At 41.4% G+C, this 21,472-nt stretch overlaps 1 protein-coding gene across 1 annotated transcript in view; it reads right to left on the reverse strand.

The window, feature by feature from the left end:
• Positions 1-15,069, reverse strand: part of ccdc92 (coiled-coil domain containing 92) — a 36,315-nt gene extending 21,246 nt beyond the window's left edge. The window contains exon 1 of the mRNA XM_017719936.2: positions 14,714-15,069. The gene's annotated coding sequence lies outside the window, so the exon portion shown is untranslated. The remainder of the gene's footprint in view (positions 1-14,713) is intronic.
• Positions 15,070-21,472: the final 6,403 nt, after the last annotated feature.

Raw genomic sequence — 21,472 nt, forward strand, 5'->3', positions numbered from 1 at the left:
CGAACTGCTGTCATGTTTAGCTTTTTTGAGGATCTTCCTGACTTTGATTCTACACCGACATGGTTTACCTTCTTACCGTTACACTGCCCGGCCTTCTTTATGTGCAGGTGTTTTATTAGTTTGATAAAACACAAACTTGTGTGGAAGATGAGAAGTCCTCCTCAGCACTAACCAGTCCCTCAAAGTCTACTCTGACTAGCTCCAGCGTCATGATTAGAAATAGCTCATCTGAAGGGGCAGCTATTTTACTTCCTTATTAGATACTGAAACGCTTTAATGTCCAGTCACTAAAAGATTTCCATGGCCTTTTTTTTTAAATAATAGCAATACTTCTTCTTCTTCTTTCGGCTGCTCCCTTTAGGGGTCGCCACAGCGGATCAATCTTGCCCTATCCATTGCCTCCTCTACTTTCACACCAACCATCTCCATGTCCACCAATAGCAATACTAATCATTTAAAATCAAATGACAGCTTCTGTGCAACGACATACTCTAAAATCAAGAAAAGATCAAAAGATCAAAAATTGATGATATTGTATTAACTGATATTATATGTAGTGATTTTATATATGATTCGCCATTTTTTTATGTTTTTGAATTAGTGTAACAATGTGGACAATGCTTGAAACGCGATAACCATGTAAACCATGGAAAATTTATGGTGTTTCAAATGCATCTTAAGCTCCAGAATTCCAGAGTGCCTACACTATAACCATGGAAAACACCTAGTGTTTAGTGTTCATCCCCAGTTAGCAAAATGTGCCTGGCTCACTTGTGGGCCACAATCTTGGTTTGTTCTGGAACAGTAAATACATGGGTCTTCATCCCAGATCTGGCCCACCCACTGTAAAGTGAGTAGAACTATAAGGTTTGGCCCAAATCTTGTCCCTGTCTGGGGCTACATAGTTTGTCCACAATTAATGACAGAATTGTCCCACAATTGTATACATGAGGCAAAATGGTATGATGTCCATTATCTGGCTCTATTGTGGCCCACGTGCCTAACATCTACCTGATAGTCAACCAACACTCACGCAGGAAAGCCAGAATCAGCCCAAAACTGTCAACTATCTGGATCATTTAGAGAAGGCATCTTTATCTTTATGTTTAGCACCAGCTCATCTGAAGGGGCAGCTATTTTACTTCCTTGTTAGATACTGAAACCTGATGCTTTAATTTGTTTGATTTCCCCTCTGTTATCTGTTACTATTTCTGCTGGTACATTTTGTTTTCCACCTATGCAACATTGTGATGACACATTTTTCCATACTGTCCACTCTTACCTCAGGGGTAGATATTTATATATATATATATATATATATATAGAGAGAGAGAGAGAGAGAGAGAAAGAGAGCGAGAGAGAGAGAGAGAGAGAGAAAGAGTAACAGCAAGAGAGTGAGAGAGAGAAAGAGAGACAGAAAGAGAAAGAAAGAGAGAAAGAGAGAAACAGCAAGAGTGAGAGAGAGAAAGACAGCAAGAGTGAGAGAAAGAGAAAGAGAGAAAGACAGCAAGAGAGCGAGAGAGAAAGACAGCAAGAGAGAGAAAGAGAAAGAAAGAGAGCGAGAGAGAGAAAAAAAGAGAAAGAGAAAAAGAGAGTGAGAGTGATTGAGAGAAAGAGAGAGAGACAATAAAAATTGAGCTGGGTAGAAAACTTGATCAACCTCCTTGAGAACGAACCTCAATGCCACCCAACAACTGTATCCAACAACAGCTCATCTGCTCTGTACTTAGCCGATTAAACTCACACTCATCCTCTACAAACATGTGGAGACGGTATGTGTGTGTGTGTGTGTGTGTGTGTGTGTGTAAGCTTCTTTTGGATGATGCAAACAGTACGATACGGCTGAATAACGCTGCACTTGAGGCTGGTTTATTCAGGGATAGACGCACTGCTGATCTGATGGAATAATAAACAAAGAGAGAGAGGACACCACACACTCTCTCTCTCTCTCTCTCACACACACACACACACACACACACACACACACACACGGGATGTATGACAAGGCCAAGTACTAGAATAGTGATTGTACTGTTGCATACTGGCATTAGGCTTGTCATCATTTTCAATACTTATTGGAAAAGCTGAGATTAGGATACCTATTTACAAATGATATATTGTACAGCCCTAATAAACTCACTGCAGCATTACTCAGCTGTGCTGTAATGTATGTATCATCCAAGGACTCAATGATACCACATTTCTTCATCCAATCCTCAAGCAGGTGACAAGACAGGGCACCCGATAATAATGCTATCTAACCCAGGTGCCAATAAATCTTGATATTTATAGAACTCTACTTTTTAAACAGAAATATTCTGGTAAAGGCCATGTTCTGCATTTTGTTTGGGTAAAAAGGACGTGCGTACGTGCGTCCCATATACACATATGAGCGTTGGCTCTGCTGGTCTTTAGTAAATACTGCAGTCATTCATGCGGTAGCAGCAGCCGTTCAGCCACAGACCCTCGGCCTCGGGAGGCACTGCGCAGACGATGCTACAGAGCACAATAGTCTGGCTAGTAAACTGCTATGCTAACGGCTAAACCTAGGCCAGGGGTCGGCAACACGTGGAGCAGAAATAGATTTGTAGTTAAAAATAAAAGAATCCGCCTTCGCAGTAAAATATAGCTCTGCTGGTCGTTTAACACAGTTTAACAATAAATGGTCTTAAACACTGGAGTTAATGTACAACTGCACATTACCGTTAATCCTGAAGGTTGGCGTGGAGACTGCTGTTTGCCATAGCAACACAGGTCATAATCTGGGCCAGCTAGTAGCTGGCAAAGAAAAGGCAAAGAGGAAGATTTAAGACGAACATTGATCATTTTGAGACAAACGTACTTATTTGCATTTACAATCACTTCAGCTGGTTTCTGATACGTTTCATCTGCAACAAGAAACTTTCAGACACTAAAAAGTCACGTAGCTTAAGTCAGTTCCCCCTCCCAGCTTTTTGTTCAAATTTTCCCAATCCACCTTAAATGGTGCGGCAGTTACATTCTGGCGCCTCAGGCATCATTTAAGGTGGAACGGGAAAATTCAAACAAGAATCTGGCGAATGAGTAGCTGACTTCAGCCTCGTAAAAAGTCGAACGTTGAGAGACACAAAAAACTGTTCTACTTTTGCGGAAAACTGTCCTGCCAGAGATGTGAGAAAAGCAGCTACAGCTAAGCTAAGGCTCAAAGCAGAGCAAATTATGTCTGGATTTTCATTTATGTTTTTTTTTAGTCTACATTGGGACATTAGCACATATTTACAGCCAAGATGGTAAAACGTTACTTCAATAAATGGACCAAAAAATTGACCTCTTCTTGACATTTGGGTTGCCGACCCCTTCCCTAGGCCTGCTATTCAGATCAAGGGGATAATGTTAAGTGTTCCTTATGCTTGTTTGTGGCCTATTGATGAAACTAACACCTTAGGAAGAATTCCCAATACTACTGCCTCGCCTCAAAATACCTACATTACAGATTCTGGTGTGAGCAAATCAGTTCCGACTACTGACTCACATGCAAATCACTTAACAGTAGGTACTTCGTAGTATTGCTACTCTCTATTACTGATACTGTGTACAGTTTGGTGCAACACTACTATTATATAAAAGAAGCTTGGTGCCATATGCTTGTAGTGATGAATGTGTCACACACACATACACACACACACACAGATACAGCAAGTGCAGCCCTGGGTTCTTCCTGATGCCACCACTCTACCCACAATCATCCTTCTGTTTTCGAGAACAAAGAGCCATAAATAGCTAATGACAACATTATAGCTTGTTATTACATAATAAGATAGCGAGACAGAGAGAGCATGAGACAGAGAGACAGACAGAGAGAGAAAGAGAGAGAGAGGCAGACGGAACAAGGCGGAGAGACAGTGGAGCAGACAGAGAAGGGGGAGAGGCTGAGCCCTAAAACAAAGGGAGACACACTGAAGGCCTAAATGAGTTCTCTCCGTAATGGGGGCGGTACAGTAGCTGCAGGAGATGGAGCATCGATCTGAGCTACTGACGACTGGAGAGAGTGAGCTGCGTCTCCACAGTCTCTTCAGCATATAAGCAGACTTTATGAAGGCTTAAAATAACACCAAGGCCTTACAGGTGCAGTTCTTCTAGTCTTTGGTTTTGCAATGGAGATAGGATGCTTATTAGCTAGCAGGTAATGGAAGCTAATGTGCACAACCACACTGACTGCACACCTAAATCATCACACGCTTGCTTTAAACGGTATGGAGTTGTTCAGTAATCGCTAACAGACTTGTTTATGTAGTTCCTGCCACTGTATGTAGGGCTAGGAAATTAGACAATATATATCAGTATCATAAATTATGATCCAATATACTTACAATTACAGTGCTTGTAGGACACATTGTCAATACTTGTAGTGTTGTAGTTCAATTGTCAGTACTTGTAAGACACTGACCTCGAGGAAACCGCATGTTTCACTATAAAAAGAGCAAAATTAGGCCAGTTTAGTGATTTAGTGCCAAATATTGAATAAATTCATTTATTTCAGTGTTTTATTTTAAATGTAGTTGCTGTTTTTTTTTCTGTTTCAACTGGTCACATGTCTGAAGAGATAAGTTAGTAAAGTGACCCTTATTAGTCCCACAACGGGGAAATTTCACCTCCGCAGTTTAACCCATCCATGTGGTGAGAACACCACATACACATTAGTGAACACACATACTAGGGGGCAGTGAGCACACTTGCCCAGAGAGGTGGGCAGCCCTATCCGCAGCACCTGCAGAGCAGTTGGGGGTTAGGTGCCTTGCTCAAGGACACCTCAGTCACGCACTGTCGGCTCAGTGGATCGAGCCGGCGACATTACAGTCACAAGGCTGCTTCCCTATCGTCCAGCCCACGACTGCCAAAGAAAGAAAAAATAATAAAAAACAAATATCATGACATATCGTGTATTGTGAGAATTTCTTGAAGTATCACGATATCACTGTTTGCCATATCGCCCATCTCTAACTCTATGACACACTGTTGTCCATGAGGAAAAAGTACACTGCACTGCTAAAAAGGCAGCAGCTGTTTTAAAGCTGGAATTATGATGTTTGACCATTTTTATAGATAATATTGCGTCACTGGGGATGGGAAATGGATAAATTGTGAAAACTTAATGACAATGTTGGTGTTCTAGTCTTGTATCATGGTAGCGTAGAGTCTGAATGTTGTATTCGCCAACTGGACAGACGTTATTCTGACAGCACCATCTGACTGGCTGAGAATCGTTATAACAGTTTTGTTCACAATACTATTTGCAAAACCCAGAAAAGGCACTCCGGGTCACAGTGTTGACATTCTGTTTATGAGCAGTCAATGTCAACCATAGCTTCCCAATCAGGATGTTGATTCGTACCAAATCCATAGTTTATTGCATATCCACACATGTAGAATTCCCTCGCAAGTACTGAGTTAGCATGCACATCGCAGGAGATCTACTAGAATCATTTGGGTCAGGGATATTCTGTCTTTTGGTTCCAGCAACAGCACCGTCAGACGTCGGGTCACCGAAGTGAGTAAAAACTACGCGCCCATGTTTGATGGGATTATTCAGTGCTCCCTGCTAATGTTCTGACACTCTCTCAACTAGATAAAGCATGAAAGATATAAATAGTTCGATTGCATAAATCGATTATCAACCAATGTTGATTGTCATCAAGAACAAATCTCAGCACGCAAAATCCATCCCTCAACTGTTTACCTGTTATGTTTAAATGAAATTTAAAGCAGAACATTTTTCCTGTTTATTCTCACCATTCAAACTCTTTCTCCTCACAACGTCGGACACCCAGGACGCTACGAAAGCTTCGGGTCTTTTGCTTTTTGTTTCTTCTACAGGGATGAACCACACAGCACAACACAGCTATATTTTATCTATATTTTATAAAGCTTTTCAGTCGGCAGGTGTGATGTAGCACCCAGTCAGAAATGAACAGAATACAATTCAGCAACAAGATGGACTGCGAAATGCTTGACAGAGTAATAGGGCCAAAACGTTCAGGTTAGTATGGAACATATTGAAAAAGCTGAGCTGAACCTGATATTGAGACAGTTTCATGGCTCCTTGAAGCAAAGAGGAGCTTACTTTTTGTGGGGGAAGGAACGGCCAACGTTAAAGCACATTTGATGCAATGTTTGGGGCTTCTTCGCTTTACCTTTTTCTTTATTTTGCTGACTAAAAGCAATAAAGCACTTAAGGCTGTTATCACGAAAGGATCCACTGTACTTGCCTTTAGCTTTTATGACTGTAAATCACAGCCGTAATGTTATTCTCGACAAAACCCTTCCGCTCACTGTGCTACTGCGTAAGTACAAGTAACATACAAGTAATTCTCTTGGTGCAGAATATTAACATTACTGTCTATAAGATAAAAACATCTCAAATACACAATATAAATAAACACGTAATGCAAAATAACTGCTATGGGTACCATGTCCAGTTACTTCAGAATGGGATAGTGTAGCGGTTAACACCTCTGCCTTCTATGCTGTAGACTGGGGTTCAATCCCCACCTGGGCAAACACCCTACACTATACCAATAAGAGTCCTTGGGCAAGACTCCTAACACCGCCTTCGCCTACCTGTGTAAAATGATCAAATTGTAAGTCGTTCTGGACAAGAGCGTCAGCCAAATCCGGTAAATGTAACTGTAAAACTGGCCTCTCAGGCAGATCGCTGCACCTGTACAGTGCTGCACAAAGAGTGCAGAGTTTTTCACATGATTTCTATTCTTTTCACTTCAATCACAGTGCACTACTCCCTTGAGCTTGTTGGTTTAGCATGAACAGAAACTGGCCTAAATCTACTGCAGTCTGAATAATTCAGTGAGGATCTGCTTCTGCAGCCTTTCTCATCTGGGCGCACTCGCTCTAATATTGATTATGAAATCTAATAAATCTGTCACATCTGGCCATTTAGAGAAGGAGAGAAGAGGAGGAGGAGAGGAGCAGAGAGAAGGGAGACAGACAGACGGGCCTGTGCTACCATTACCGTAATATCGCTGCTGGTAAAAGGCTACAAAGGCATGATCACAGGTTGTGCAGTATGCTTCCTAATTAGGGAAAATGAGGGGAGATACTGTGAAGTAAGAGTGCAAAAACACACATTAAAAACAATTATGCATAACAGTTTAGAATCAATTATGATGACTGCATGTAATCCACTGTTAGTTCTTCCAGTATTTTTCTCTTCAGTCTATGTTTAAAATAATTCTGAATAGTATTAAAATAATCAATCTCAGCTCAATCCAATCATGGTGATATTTCATGATGGACTGAATCGTCTCTTAAAGAACTGAACTGAATCGAATCACTGCGAGAATCACTCCCGACCTAATGCATGCATGTCTGCAAGTAATGCAAGGCCTAGCAGTGGAGCATCAGCACACATGCTGTCTAGTACTGAGCAGTATACCAAACATTGAGCTCGTGGGATACAGTCTTGGTATATATCATGGCAAATATATGAATTTTTGGAACACAGTCCTTTCAGATGTTTAACTTTTTAATAAGAACCATTTTTAACAACTGAATTAAACCTGAAATATGTTATGGTGCAAAACAGTAAAAACAAAACTGAACAAAATACAGATAAAACTATGTCAATGTTGCTTTCTGGGGAAAACGGTGCTAAATACTGAGTCAAATCTAAATTGCTACAGCTTTTTGTCTGTAGTTTCTAATCCACCTTAACTGTGGCAGCAGTTACATTCTGGCACCTTCAATAAGAAACCGAATGTAAAGTGCTGCACCATTTAAGGTGGAACTGGAAATGGAAGTTATTTGTCTCAGACATGATATTATACAGAAAAACTCAACATACGTGTAAGTTCCCTGGTTGTTTCGTATAGTACAGCAACTAGTGGCTCCGGAGCCGCATGCAGCTCTTTTACTGCCCTTGTTTTTGGCTCCACAGCAGAATCAGGTTTTAGTTAAAACTAAAATTTTGCAGTAAAATAAAGCTCTGCTGACTGTTCTAACACAGTTTTAAACGCTGGAGTTAATGAAGCACTGCTAATTCACCCTTTAACCCTGAAGGACGGCGTGCAGACTGATGGTCACCATAGCAACACAGACAATAATCTCACCTAGCAAAGAGGGAGATTTAAGACGGGCATCGATCATTTAGAGTCGAATTGACTTATTTGCGTTTATAATCGCTCCAGCTGGTTTCCTGACACGTTTAATCTGCTATGAGAAACACTAAAAAGTCATGAAGCTGAAGTCGCTTCTCAGTCGCCAGCTTCTTGTTCGATTTCTCCCGTTCATTTAAGGTGGAACGGGACAATTTGAACAAGAAGCTGGTGAATGAACGTTACTCTGCTTCTGTGGAAACGTTTCCTGGTGGAGATGTGAGAAAAGCTATAGCTGAGCTAAAGATTAAAGCAGAGCAAAGTAAGTCTGCGTTTTCACTTCTATTATATTTTTAGCCTTTACTGGTACATCAGCACATACTGAGACACATTTACAGCCAAGACGGTAAAATGGACATAAAGGTTGCAGCTCCCAAAGTGGTTTGATTTTTGCTGAACAGACAAAATGGCATTCTTTACATTTGGGTTGCCGACCCCTGTAAATAAAATTGCCATTTGTGTGTTGGAGTCATGGTGACCTCATCACCACCACTATAAATTGGAGTCGGTAAGTTTCTCTATTATGAACCATTTCACATCAAACCACTCTGAATGTCTTCTCAACGACCAAACTTTGCAAAACTTTTGACAGATCGGTGGAATTTTCCTTGTGTGAGGTGTCACCTTCATTTTTAGGAGTGTAGAATCTACAGTAGAATTAAGAGATTTATAACTCAATTTGACTGATTCGCTCATGAGTCGATTGAAAAGAACCATTCGTTCAAACCACATTGCTCTCACATGCGTGACAACAGGGCTCAGCTAAACATTCCACACTCTCGAGCTCTTACATCATCAGCATGAATAAAACATCTGATCTCACCTCTGACAACCAGCGAAAAGGACACACACACCTCTATCAGTGAGAATGACTTTGCTACGGTCAACTGCACTGTGAGGAAGGCAGCAAAGGGTAACAGCAGCTACGGTACATCATAAGGAAATCATGGTGAGAGTCATTAATGTATATCAGAGAAAGAGACCGAGGGCCACATGATCTACTGTTAATAATTATGGATGGGATGGTGTGAACATTGTGTGTAATATTAGTAAAGAAGACTGTAACTTGTTATTATGACAGTATTGTAAGATGAATAGCTCAGTCAAAAAAGGCAATATTGCTAGCAATGAATAGCCAACAATGAGTGATCTATATATATTTACATTTCCAGCATTTGGCAGACGCTCTTATCCAGAGCGACTTACAATTTGATCATTTTACACAGGGAGGCCAAGGTGGTGTTAGGAGTCTTGCCCAAGGACTCTTATTGGTGTAGTGTAGGGAGCTTATCCAAGCAGGGGTTTGAACCCCAGTCTACAGCGTAGAAGGCAGCGGTGCTACCGCTACACTATACCAACCAAACAAACAGAGTCATGACAATTGACTGCTTCCAGCTTCACTTGCTACTTAAAACCGTTCCTCTGAAGTCTGAAAACGTTTAAAAAAAGTTGAAATCACATTATACTGACATACATCTCCTATTACTTTAGAACAACTATAACTTGAATCAATATGAAACGATCACCATTTCTATTGTTCTCTGTCCAGTTTATAGTTCTTTCCAGCAGCAATAATATGTAATAACTAAATATGCAATAATAAAAAGCAAAACATCATGAATAGCAATGAGTTTTATCTCGCAGTACATGACAATATGGCTGTCATTGAAGTGTATTATATAAACCTTTTCCACACTTAAACTAGATGGTTCTTCAATGGTTCCTTACTAAGGAAAATGGTTTTATACAGAACTATGAACACTCAAACAACCCTTTGCATGATTGAAGGGCTCTTTGCATTGCGAAGGCTTCTTCAGACGGATGGAGAATGTGCTGTGGATGGTTCTATGCAGAACCTTTTTGAAAAGGGTTCTTTATAGCACCATCTATTGTCACAAGCTTGACACTGTAACAGTAGAAGAACCCTTTTTGGTGCTATAAAGAACCCTTTTCAAAAAGGTTCAATAAAGAACCATCAACAGCACATTCTGAAGAACGCTTTCACTATGCAAAGAACCCTTTAATCATGGAAAGGGTATTTTAAAGTGTAGAATTTAAGTTCAAACAACAGTTAGTTGTGGCCACGCAAGCTGATTGGTTGAGAGGTGTTTCACAAGCACTGGATCACTCCACTGAGACGCTGTTGCTAAGCAACGACTTTGACAGCCGTAGGAGACGCTCAAGCCATTTGAACGTTTTTACTTCTTACTTTGCCACAAACAGAAAACGGACACTTTTAAGATCACATTTGACCGACAGCCGATTTGGTCAGACTCTGAAGACGAGACGACACTAAATTCCCAAACTGTCGTCACCACTGAGCAGCTTTTCAGTCGGCAGCTGTGACAGAAGAACAGCTAAACAACCTGGAATCAGCCAGAAATGAACCCAACACCATTCGCCAAACTAAACGGGCGGTGAGAAGCTTTACAGACCGGCTGGAACAAAACAACATTAATACTGATCTGGAAAAACTGACCAAACTGAGCTGAACCTGATATTGCGGCAGTCTTATGGCTCAGTCTGATTTGGTCCGACTCTGAAGATCAGACTACATGTTTGGTGAATGTTACTGGGTTCATTTCTGGCTGATTCCAGGTTGTTTAGCTGTTCTTTTGTCACAGCTGCTGACTAAAAAGCTGCTCAGTGGTGACGACAGTTTGTGAATTTAGTGGAGAATAAGCTGGAGAACGAACTGCCGGCTGAGCAGCGAGTGGGTGGAACTCGTTACTCTGACGTAGCAGCAAGCTGCTTGGTAAGGAACTGAACATTAAAACACATTATACGCCGCGTTCACGGCCAGTTTATTAATGTATTACTGTATTTATTTAACTGTTGTATAAAAGCAGAACACTGGAGGTCGAGGATGTTATTTAGTGATAACACACTCCCTCCCGTGTTCTACTGCTTAAGTAAAAACACAGTAACGTGACTAATTACATTAATCGGTTATGGAAGGAATCATATTTACATTATTTTTTAATTCTGTATCGACGTCAGATTTTCAGCCATTTCAAATCATCATAAAATGTTTCCTCTCCTGCTTATAAACACAAATGTGGTTTGGATTGAAAGTTCAGATTCTCAGCCTGTTTCAATGAGCTGCTAAAAATGAATGAATACAAAGTAAGAGAAAATAAGAAATAGAATAAAAAATAATATATATATATTATTGTTTATTATATATATATATTTTTTTTAATGGTATAATATATTTAATGGTTATGGCTATCATGCTTTTGTTTTCATTAATGGTTTTTGAGTCCTATTTATGTGTTTGTGTCTGTGGTGCTGTGAGGGGAGAGTGGCCTCAGCTACGCCTGATGTTGATGGATCCCCAATACACTGATGAGCATAACACTCAAGCACTTCCTGAAACAAGTGAGGTTTACCGTTACCGCCGATGACATCATCGCATTAAGATGCTACATGCGATACTGTGGGACCAAGACCGGACGCTTGAGCGATTCCCAGTGGAGAGTGACCAGCTGGTCCTGTGCAGCTGATGCTTTAGTTATTGGCTATTGGGCTTGAAATGGACTGGCCTGAGATTGACAACATCAATGTGCCACAGAAGCCTGTCAGTAGTGCAAAGCAAAGCAAGCAGAATGTAAGATCTTATCATCTCCTTATGAATTACGCAAACTATTACAGAATATATATATATATATATATATATATAAATAATATTCTTTGCATTTAGTGCACAAATATTGTTTGTTTGCTGAATTATATGTTCATGTAAAAAATATATATATAAAATGGCCCATATATATACATATGAATCGTTTGTGTGTACGTGTGTATTTTTTCTGAATTACACTGAATCAAAATTCATTTACACTTAATTGTCTCCTAATGAATCGTAATCTAATCACTAATCAAATCCCTAATCCTTTCATGACTGCATGCATGACCGTACCATGACCGTCTCCTTTCCTAGCCACACAGAAATGACCAAACCTGCCACATTTGAGGGCACACAAGCATGTTATACATCATACTGATCCACACAGGCCGAAACCCAACAAACAATAACAACAGCACAATTACAGAGCTGAACAGTTTGTATACACTGAGTATTAACACAGCTTTTACCACTATTATCACTACTGTCTCCACACTGCATCGCCTGCTTACCGTACACCAGTTTGTCCACCGTTCGGCTGCAGCAACCTGAGAAGCTGAGACAATCCTTCAGATGATAAGTTCTGAAGCCGTCCGAGAACTAACTCACTTCACTCACTCACTCACTCGCTCACTCGCTCGCTCACTCACTCACTCGCTCACTCACTCACTCACTCACCCACTCACTCACTCACCCACTCGATCGCTCCCTTCCCCCTTCACTTAAGAACCATTTGTGGAGTAAGCCGACATTTTAAAACTGATGCTGGCGTTTGGTGTGATGTGGATGATCTGACTCTTCTCTCTTCTGACGGAAAGCGAGGCCACTCCCGCCTGCTGGTCAGACAGCCGCCCACATTAAGGGACATGTGGGGTTTCCAGCGGCGCTCCTGAAAGCTCCAGCTCAACTCTTTTGCTTCACCTTTTTGGCTCTCAACCTTTCTCTCTCTATCTCTCTCTCTCTCTGCCCGTGGTCTCTCAGCTTCTATCAGGGCACCCAAGATGTACTCACTATCTCTCTCTCTCTCTCTCACAGGCCACCCTGCACTTCCTCTTACACATTAATAATCAATGAACTGCAGCACCAGACAAACTCTGAGAGCCCTGGTTACTATCCTGGTCTGGAGGAGATGCACTGGTCTGTGTGAAGGGGGACTTATTTTGAGTCAGGGACACTTCAATTCATCTTACAGGACAGAAGGAGTGAAAAACACGCCTTGGTGAAGAAAACCAAAGCATGTAAAACTGAATACCAGTGGCGGCGACAGGAACCAGACGTCTGAAGAGTTTAATGTCAAACAGCAAACAAAAAGTTGCTATATAAAATGATTAGATATAAGCTGCCTGATGTCTGACACATTACTTTAAGTGTATTTTAATCCATTCACTGCGAAGGGCTGCATGCAGGCTGCTGTAAGGTAAATTAGCCCTATTACGAAACTTATTTTTTCAGTTTTATGACTATTTTACTATCACCACCATTACATATGAAAACTCAGAAGGCACATGTAGGATCACTGGTGGTTTTGGATAGTAAATCAAATGGTTATATTTGTATTTGCAGACATGGCGGTTCCAATCACCACTACTGAGTCAGAAAATTTCTCTACAATGAAATATTACACACTAAACCACTTCGATTCCCCTTTAGTACAACGTAACGTAGCTGCATTTTAAAATTGTTGGAATATTTTATAAGACATGGGCCAACAAAAATGCCTGAATTACCCGAAATAAGACCTCTTTGCAGCTGGCTGTCAAATAAAAAACAGGCCTTCGAAAAACTCACAGCACATGGCGCTATTTTGTTTTGCTTTTCTTTTCCACACATCTATTCCGGGAGGCCCCGCCCTCCTGTGGAATGATAGGCTGATTCTGGCGTTCATGAGCCGGCCGAGTCTGAAATATCCAATCACAGCGCAGAAGGCGCGACACTACTAGCTAATCCGAGCGCAGGAGGGCGGGACAACGCGTGCCACTTCCAACACAGGGGGTGTGGTCTGTCGGAAAACGGGTGGGGAAAACGCCACTTCAGAACCTAAAACGGCCGCTGCATTGCGGACAGCCCAACATCCTCCCCATAAAGTCCTTCACGGGACACCTACCACCTCTTTTAGATATATAAAAGCAAATTAGACACATTTTGGTGGCTAAATTATACGCAGAATGGAAATGACAGTGAAAACGGCCCTGCACGCAGAGGGACAAGCAGCCCACCACCGGCCACCCTCATTATTACACGTAGAAACAAATGTATTACCGTTAATTTCTCAAGCGTTGACTGTTTGACGTAGTTACACAGCAACACTCTCGCTGCCACTCACTCGTCTTGCGTAAATTACGTTTAAGGACGTAAAAAAGCCGCCGTGATGGCTGACGATAACAATAATAATCAAAATGAACGCACTTACATACTAACAGTGGCTATTTCTGAGGGACTGTACTGGTGGTTTATAACGCCCTGATCTACTTGAGTCCAGCAGACGATCCGATTCATTCGTCTGTGGCGTTGTTGCCACTGTATTTGTGCAGTAACCATGCATATGTCTGCTATATTTACACTGCTATATTAGACTCACATTTAGCAGTTTTTTTGTGCAGAAAGCCTGGGTAGCTTTAGCCTGTCATGGTGCATTACTGCGCAGGACGAGGTTGAAGTTCCCATTCGCCAGCGCTACCTAGCTTCTTGTTCGAATTTCCCCGTCCCACCTTAAATGGTGCAGCTGGAGCCTGAAGCGTTACCATTTAAGGTGGAACGGGAAATATTCGAACGAGCAGCCTGTCCAAGACCCTAGAATGTAATCGCTGCACCGAAAATTCGCCCAGGCGAATGAGAAGCCGCCTTCAGCCTCGTCTGCGCAGGCAGGTGCAAAAACCCGGAGGATGCAGCGACCCCGCCAGAGCGGAGTCAGCTCGGTCCGGCTGAGCGGCTGCCTTACCTGCTGTATTCACGGCGTAAAGGTCTGTTTCCAGAAGAAGAGACGATGTGACAGCGTGAATATTTTCATTCTGACATACTGGCCGTCGTCCCTGGTGGGGTTTCTGCCCCTCTCTCTCTCTCTCTCGCTCTCTCTCTGCCTCTCTCGCTCCGTCTCTCTCCGAGCTCAGCGACGAGACCAAATAAAGCAACGCATGCTGGGAAGCCGAGTCCAAACACTCTCTGTTAGCTTGTTTGGCTAACGATGTGGGAAAAAATCATCAAAGCACGCGTCTCTTTATACCCTCCGCGAAATAAAGGGAGTCGAAACCAAGTACATCCGGAATCCTGCCGTTTCTGTGCGCTGGAAGCGAGTGAGAAGGGCGGAAAAACGTTATGTTTATGGTGTTAGCAAAAAAGTGTATTGCAGCCTTTCTGCAGGCCGCTGCCTCCAGTGGCGTCACCATAGCAACGGGAAAACCGCACCAACCGGCCTCCTGCGTTTCCAGGGCCTCCTGCGTTTACTTGACCTTCTGTACAACAAGTCAGTGGAATATATAAAACACGGACTAAACAGACCAGGTCGTTGAATATTTTCCAGTTAAATAACAGACCTTTAAACAGGCTGAAGCTCAAAAGAAAGGGAAAAATTTCATAAGAGCTGAGGACAGAACTTGGTTATCCCTTCTGCGAATGTCCCATTAAGGGGGTGAGCATATGTACCCTTTTGGGACCTAAAATGTGTCCAGCTGGAATTTCTAAATTGCCAAATATGTCTGGGATTTAGCTTTGCTTCCAGTTATACATTTGCTTTCTCCTGCTCACATTGTCTTCTTTTTAAAAACCAAAATATGGTCACCAAACCCCCCTGATAGAAAGAGGACAATGGGCTACTGTTGGCCCACTGATGACAAAGCTGGCGGTCCACTGGCGTTTTGCTCAGCGTTTTCCGGGGGTCCCACCAATGAGTTTTGGACAAATTCCACCGAGTTTTATCTCAGCTGTTTGTAATATTTGTGTGCAGTTAAAATCTGTTTGAAGAGGTTAAAAACAAGATAGAGCTTGTATGCAGAACAATAATCTGGGTGGCCCGAGGGTGGACCACCAGTTGTATACAGTCAGCTTGTGCCGACCTTGTCAAGCCAGTGGATGGCTCAAAAGAATCATAGAAACCAACCGTTAAAAGCTTCTGCTGGTTCCTGGTGGTGTTCAGTAGTCAGTAATGGTACTTTCCTGATGGGTTGATATCACAGTGTAAAGGATAGGATTAATAGGTGTTCTGTTCTGGGACTGATTCCAGCATTCAGTGGTATCCTAAAGGGATCTAAAAGTGTCCTACAGAAAACTAATTATCTCGTAACCATTAAGCCGAAAAGGGATTTAAAAGTGTCTTATAGGAAACTAATGCTCTCCAATGATAACCATTAAGTTTCCATCAGAAAGCAACACCATCAGGATTTAATTCTAATGGTTCTAATGATCTTTTTTTAGCTAGCTTGGTAAGGTCGGCACCCCGCTGACTATATGTCACTGCTGGTCCATGCTCAGACAACCCAGATCATTGTCTTGTACAAGGTCTAACTAGTTTTTATTCTCCTCAAACAAATTTTAAAATTACTTTGGAAAATAAACTGTAAGACAAACATTACAAACACTTGAGAAAAACATAAAATAGGTCTAATATAAAACTTTTTTGTTTAAAAATGTTTTTGCTGACAAAAACAACAAAAGTATTAGGCACCCCTCCTAATTATTGAGTTCAGCCACACCCATTACTAACAGCTGGATAAAATTAAGCTCATAGTATTGCAGTCTCAATAGACAAACACTGGCAGCAGAATGAGTCATACTGATGACTGAACTGACTTTAAACGTGGCACTGTCATGGCCACCTCTGCCACAGGTCAGTTTTTGAAATTACTGGCCTGTAGATCTGCCCCAGACAACTGTAAGTGCTTTCATTGTGAAATGGAAACACCTCAGAGTAACAACAACTCAGCCACAAAGCGATATATCACACACACCCACAAGCTGTAGCCAGCAAGTGCTGAAGTGCACAGTGCCTTCTGTCGAAACGCTTACGAAACAATCCAAATTGCCTCTGGAAGCAGAATCAGCAAAAGAACTGCACATTAGGAGTGACGAATCACGCTTCTCTATCAGTCTGATGGATGAGTCTGGGTTTGGCGAATGTCAGGAGAACATTACCTGCCTGACTGCACTGTGCCAGCTGTAAAGTTTGGCAGAGGAGGGATGATGCTATAATGCTATGGAGCTGTTTTTCAGAGGTTGGTCTAGAACACTTCCAGTGAAGGGAAATCTTTGGACAATTGGACAATTGTATGATTCCAACTTTGTGGGAACAGTTTGGGAAAGAACCTTTTCTGTTCCAGCATGACTGAGCCCCAGTGCCCAAAGCAGCTCCATTAAGGCCTGGCTGGGTGAGTTTGGTGTGGAAGAACTTGACTGGCTATCACAGAGCCCTGACCTCAACCCCATCAAACACCTTTGGGATGAACTAGAATGGAGACTGAGAGCCAGGACCTCTCGTTCAACATCAGTGTCTGACCTCACAAATGCTCTTCTGGATGAACGGACAAAAATTCCCACAGACTCAGTCCAACATCTTGTTGAAAGCTTCCCAGAAGAGTGGAAGCTGTTAGAGAAGCAAAGGGGGACCGACTCCATACTAAAGCCTATGGATTTAGAACGGGACCTCATAAAAGCTCCTGTAGGTGTCCCAATACTTTTGTCCTTTTAGTGCATTACTGTTAAAATTAGTTACCAAACTAATTTACAAAGAATAACAAAAGAAATGAAGAAAAAATCAGTAAATTAGACTGTGAGTAGAAAAGAGCACTGAAAAGTGGCATTTTGACTAACAGTCTGCTTTACCAGTGGGCTGCCTCGAAGACACTGAGCAAAAAGTCAGTGGGCTGCCAGCTTTGCCATAATTTACTTACAGTGGTGGTGATAGAAAGTAGGGTTTGCAATGTGGACGGCGCAATGTACACAGTTTATTTACTGTACAAAGTGACCGCTGAACCTACACATGCCATCTGAGATGTTATAAGTAATGTTGATGATGATAAAATAGTGGTAAATATGAAAATATATATGTCTTTGGGGGTATTTTGACAAAGACATGCATGCACCTGTCCATCCTGAAAGAAAAGCAGGTTTGTGTAATGACTTTCTGTGAGGGAGCGTTTAGAGGTGGACGTCTGGTTCCTATCACAACCACTGTGTACAATTCTGACTTGGTAACCTTCCCTAGAACAGAGCATTTTACATCAAATTACTTTCTTGAATGACTTTCTTGCTTCCTAATGATCTGAATCTGTGGAACTTCACTTTAATTAGTGACCAAAAATGGGCAGCGTTTGTTCCGTAAAAGTAAGTTTGTTCATCAAAAGTTGTTTCAGTGACTGAGTTGTGTGTGTATAAGTCACAGAATTCACACCAATATCATTTGAATCCCTCTTGATGGCTGTAATATAACACTGATTTGAAGTATATAATCAGCTCACATGGAAAGCTAGTCCGGGTACAATACAGCCTCCACATGGCGGGGTTAGTTTTAACATGCTGTTACAAGTGAGAACCCAAAGGCCATTTTCCCTCATATCAATTCCAAATAGGTGATATTGTTCAAAAAAACATCCAAAACTAAATCAATCAACCATAAAAACAATTCTAAACTGGCTATATTGTACGCGCTATAATGCGTGGCGTGTGGTATAATGCGTAAGGTGTGGGAATGAGATCATGCCTTACTAAGTCATGGCCATGCATTAGGATCTCGTTCCAATGCCTTACTAAATTGTGGCCCCTACTTAATTATCTTGTTCTCACGCTTTACTAAGTCATGGCCACTTACATAGCCCTACCTAATCTTTTACGAATGTTTATGCAAAACTCCATATGAATTTCAGGCAAAATATCCTTACAATGTAAATATCGTAGCTTATTTATTTATTTATTTATATCTTATCTGTGTATGACCATTTTCCCATCTCTCTCTTCAAGAGCCTCTTGCTCCTGTGTCTTACCTATGTAAATGAGCTTTGTTCTGACTGGCTGTCTGTATTGCGCCTCATTTAAAATGCAGTCCGGCCTCAAACACTCCTTATAACTTCAGCGGGAATGGGCGGAGCTAAACTGCTGTGGCCTGAGTCTACTTTTAAATGTTCTCGTGCCGATATTTGATGTAAATTCTACTTTTAAATAACTTTGCCAACTCTTTCAGGTTTGGCACCGTCTCTTTTCAGTAGTCCCATGTGTTTCGATGCATATATTTGTATGTGTGCTGATTGTGTGATTCAGACTGTATTGAATGAATTGTGTTTGAATTGACCAGCCTTTTCTAGGGGTAAGTTGTCATATGGGGTAAGTTGTCACATTTAGAGTCGCTCAGTTTTGGCTAAACTGTTTCAAAATCTGTCAAATTTGACATTTTTGCAGCACAAATAGGTTTCTTGCATGAAAGAAAGATTCATCTTGCTCAAATATTTCAGCATCACAGCAGGTTCGGTCAGCCGGCTACAGAATATGAGTCAATGTAGAGATGTAGAGATAAATGTACAGCACATAGTCCAGTGAACAGGTCTGTGAATCAGTATTTAGAATGAAGTGTTATTTATTAAGACAGAACATTTGGGAGTGAATTGGGACAGTAACATTTTTGGCTGTACAGCCTATAGGCTTCACTTCAACTCCACCATATGATTGAATGCATAAGGCCCAGTCTACAAGCTATCAAAAAAAAAACACTCCAACAGTTATAAATGCGTATTTCTGCTTGAGATTTACACTGACCGATTATCTCATTGTCATAGGGAGCCTAACAAAAACAACAAAAACAAGTTCTTTCAGGTTATGAAGCCAGCAGGTTCAGTCCTTTGGGCCTAAGCTGCATTATTTGCCATGTGAGCACTTTAAGAGTATTCATAGTTCCCTTTCATCTTGGGAATGATAACAATATGTTTAGGTGGGTTGCAGAGTGGGAGGACGTGGATAACATTTTCCATCATGTACATGGGGCCGTTGGCTCTGCGGAGAATTTCAGCATCAGCTTAAATCAAATTCTAATGGCTTTCACCTGCTGACTGGAGCTCGACCAAGAAGAACATTCCTCAACAAAGCCAATCTGTTTTGACGCAGGCCTCTCCATTTTGTGAAAACACTGAGCGCTAAACAACGGAAACATGATCATCCGTCTCCACGGAATGAGACAGCCGGGCCTAGTGGCGTCCAATTTTTCCGTTTTTCTGGACGCTCGACCTGAACTGAAGCTAGCCATGTAATGCGGCCTTCCTGTCTTCTTAATAGCTGTGATATTAGAGCCTGAGTGATATGGCATTTTTGGAAATAATACCAAGACTGAAGATGAGCACCCTGTCTGCAGAGCTTTTGGATGCTGAAAGCTGGAATAAGTAACAGGCCTGACCATTGAGATTTCTGACTCCTGCCTAAATTCATTCAGTAAGTGTTTTTGTCCAAGGCTCATAACCTTAACACACATCACGGGACATACAATGTATATTTTTCAATGTATGTATATATTTATGTCTTCAACTAGTCATTAAAGTATTGCAATGTAAAGTATGTCCACCAGAGGTCAGTATGGCAACATCTTGCTTCAGCTACCGAACCCTTCCTTAAAGCCGAATTCCATGGATTTCTTTTTCAAATCTGCTTTATTAAATGGTAAAAATGTAAATGAAGTCATTCAGAGTGGTTTGGTGTGACCTGTTCCTTTATAGTGAAACTTGGAGTCTGAATTGTTTACTGTGGTGGTGAATGGAACCAGATGTCCACCTCTAAAAGTTCCCTCACAGTAAGTTATTACATTAAATAAAGTAAGTGCAATGAAATAAATACACGGCCTGATGCATTAGACCTTGTTATAGTTCTGGCCTACAACGCATTTTTAAAAATCATTTCATGGTGGAGGGATACATGCAGGGTGTTGTAAGGCAAAATAGTCCCAAAAGAAAACTTTTTTCAGATTTAACACAATTTCATCACCATAAACATTTAAAATAAACTTGAAAAAAAAATGAAATGGCTATATTTGTGTTGTAGACATTGTGACCCCTGGTTCCTATCAGCACCCAGTAAAGAAGCCAGTACACTCTCTTAAAATAAATCATCAAACCACTCCGAATGACTTTGTTTACATCTCAACTCTGCAGAAACTATTAAAGGAATTAAAGGAATTGTCCTTTAATCTTCCACACAGGTCATTTTTCAGGTGTTTCACATGATCCAAATCCCAAATATTCCATTAATCTATAAATCCCAGTGATTTGTCACCCTTTCTTCAAACATTCACAGACGGTCAGTGGCATGGCGGAAGGAGTGAGAGACAGCACGTTAACTGTTCAAGGACAATCGCTTTTAAGAGGGGAATTCCTTCAAACGTTTGGGGTGAAACGCTGAAGAATGTAATGCGTTTTCCTGTCCTTATTCCCTCCTGAGAGACTGAATTATGAGCTGAGCACGAATGCTCTGCATTTTTGCACAATTGCTCTGTTGTGCAATTCCATCCAATGTACACAGATTTATATCAACGTGTGGATGCTGCCCTTCTCTCTACCACTAATGGAAATTCCAGGCGAGTTCAAGGGGAGCACATGTTTATGAGCTCTCACGCCGACTAAAAGATATAATATCCATGAATCATCCACGAGACTTCATGTAATGAGGCCTAGGCTTTCTTTGATGCTGGGTATATTTGCATATTGGGCTCAGCTAGTCATTTACAACGTGTCAATCA

The sequence above is a fragment of the Pygocentrus nattereri genome, chromosome 29 (genome assembly GCF_015220715.1).
Source record: "Pygocentrus nattereri isolate fPygNat1 chromosome 29, fPygNat1.pri, whole genome shotgun sequence".
Lineage (NCBI taxonomy): Eukaryota > Metazoa > Chordata > Actinopteri > Characiformes > Serrasalmidae > Pygocentrus > Pygocentrus nattereri.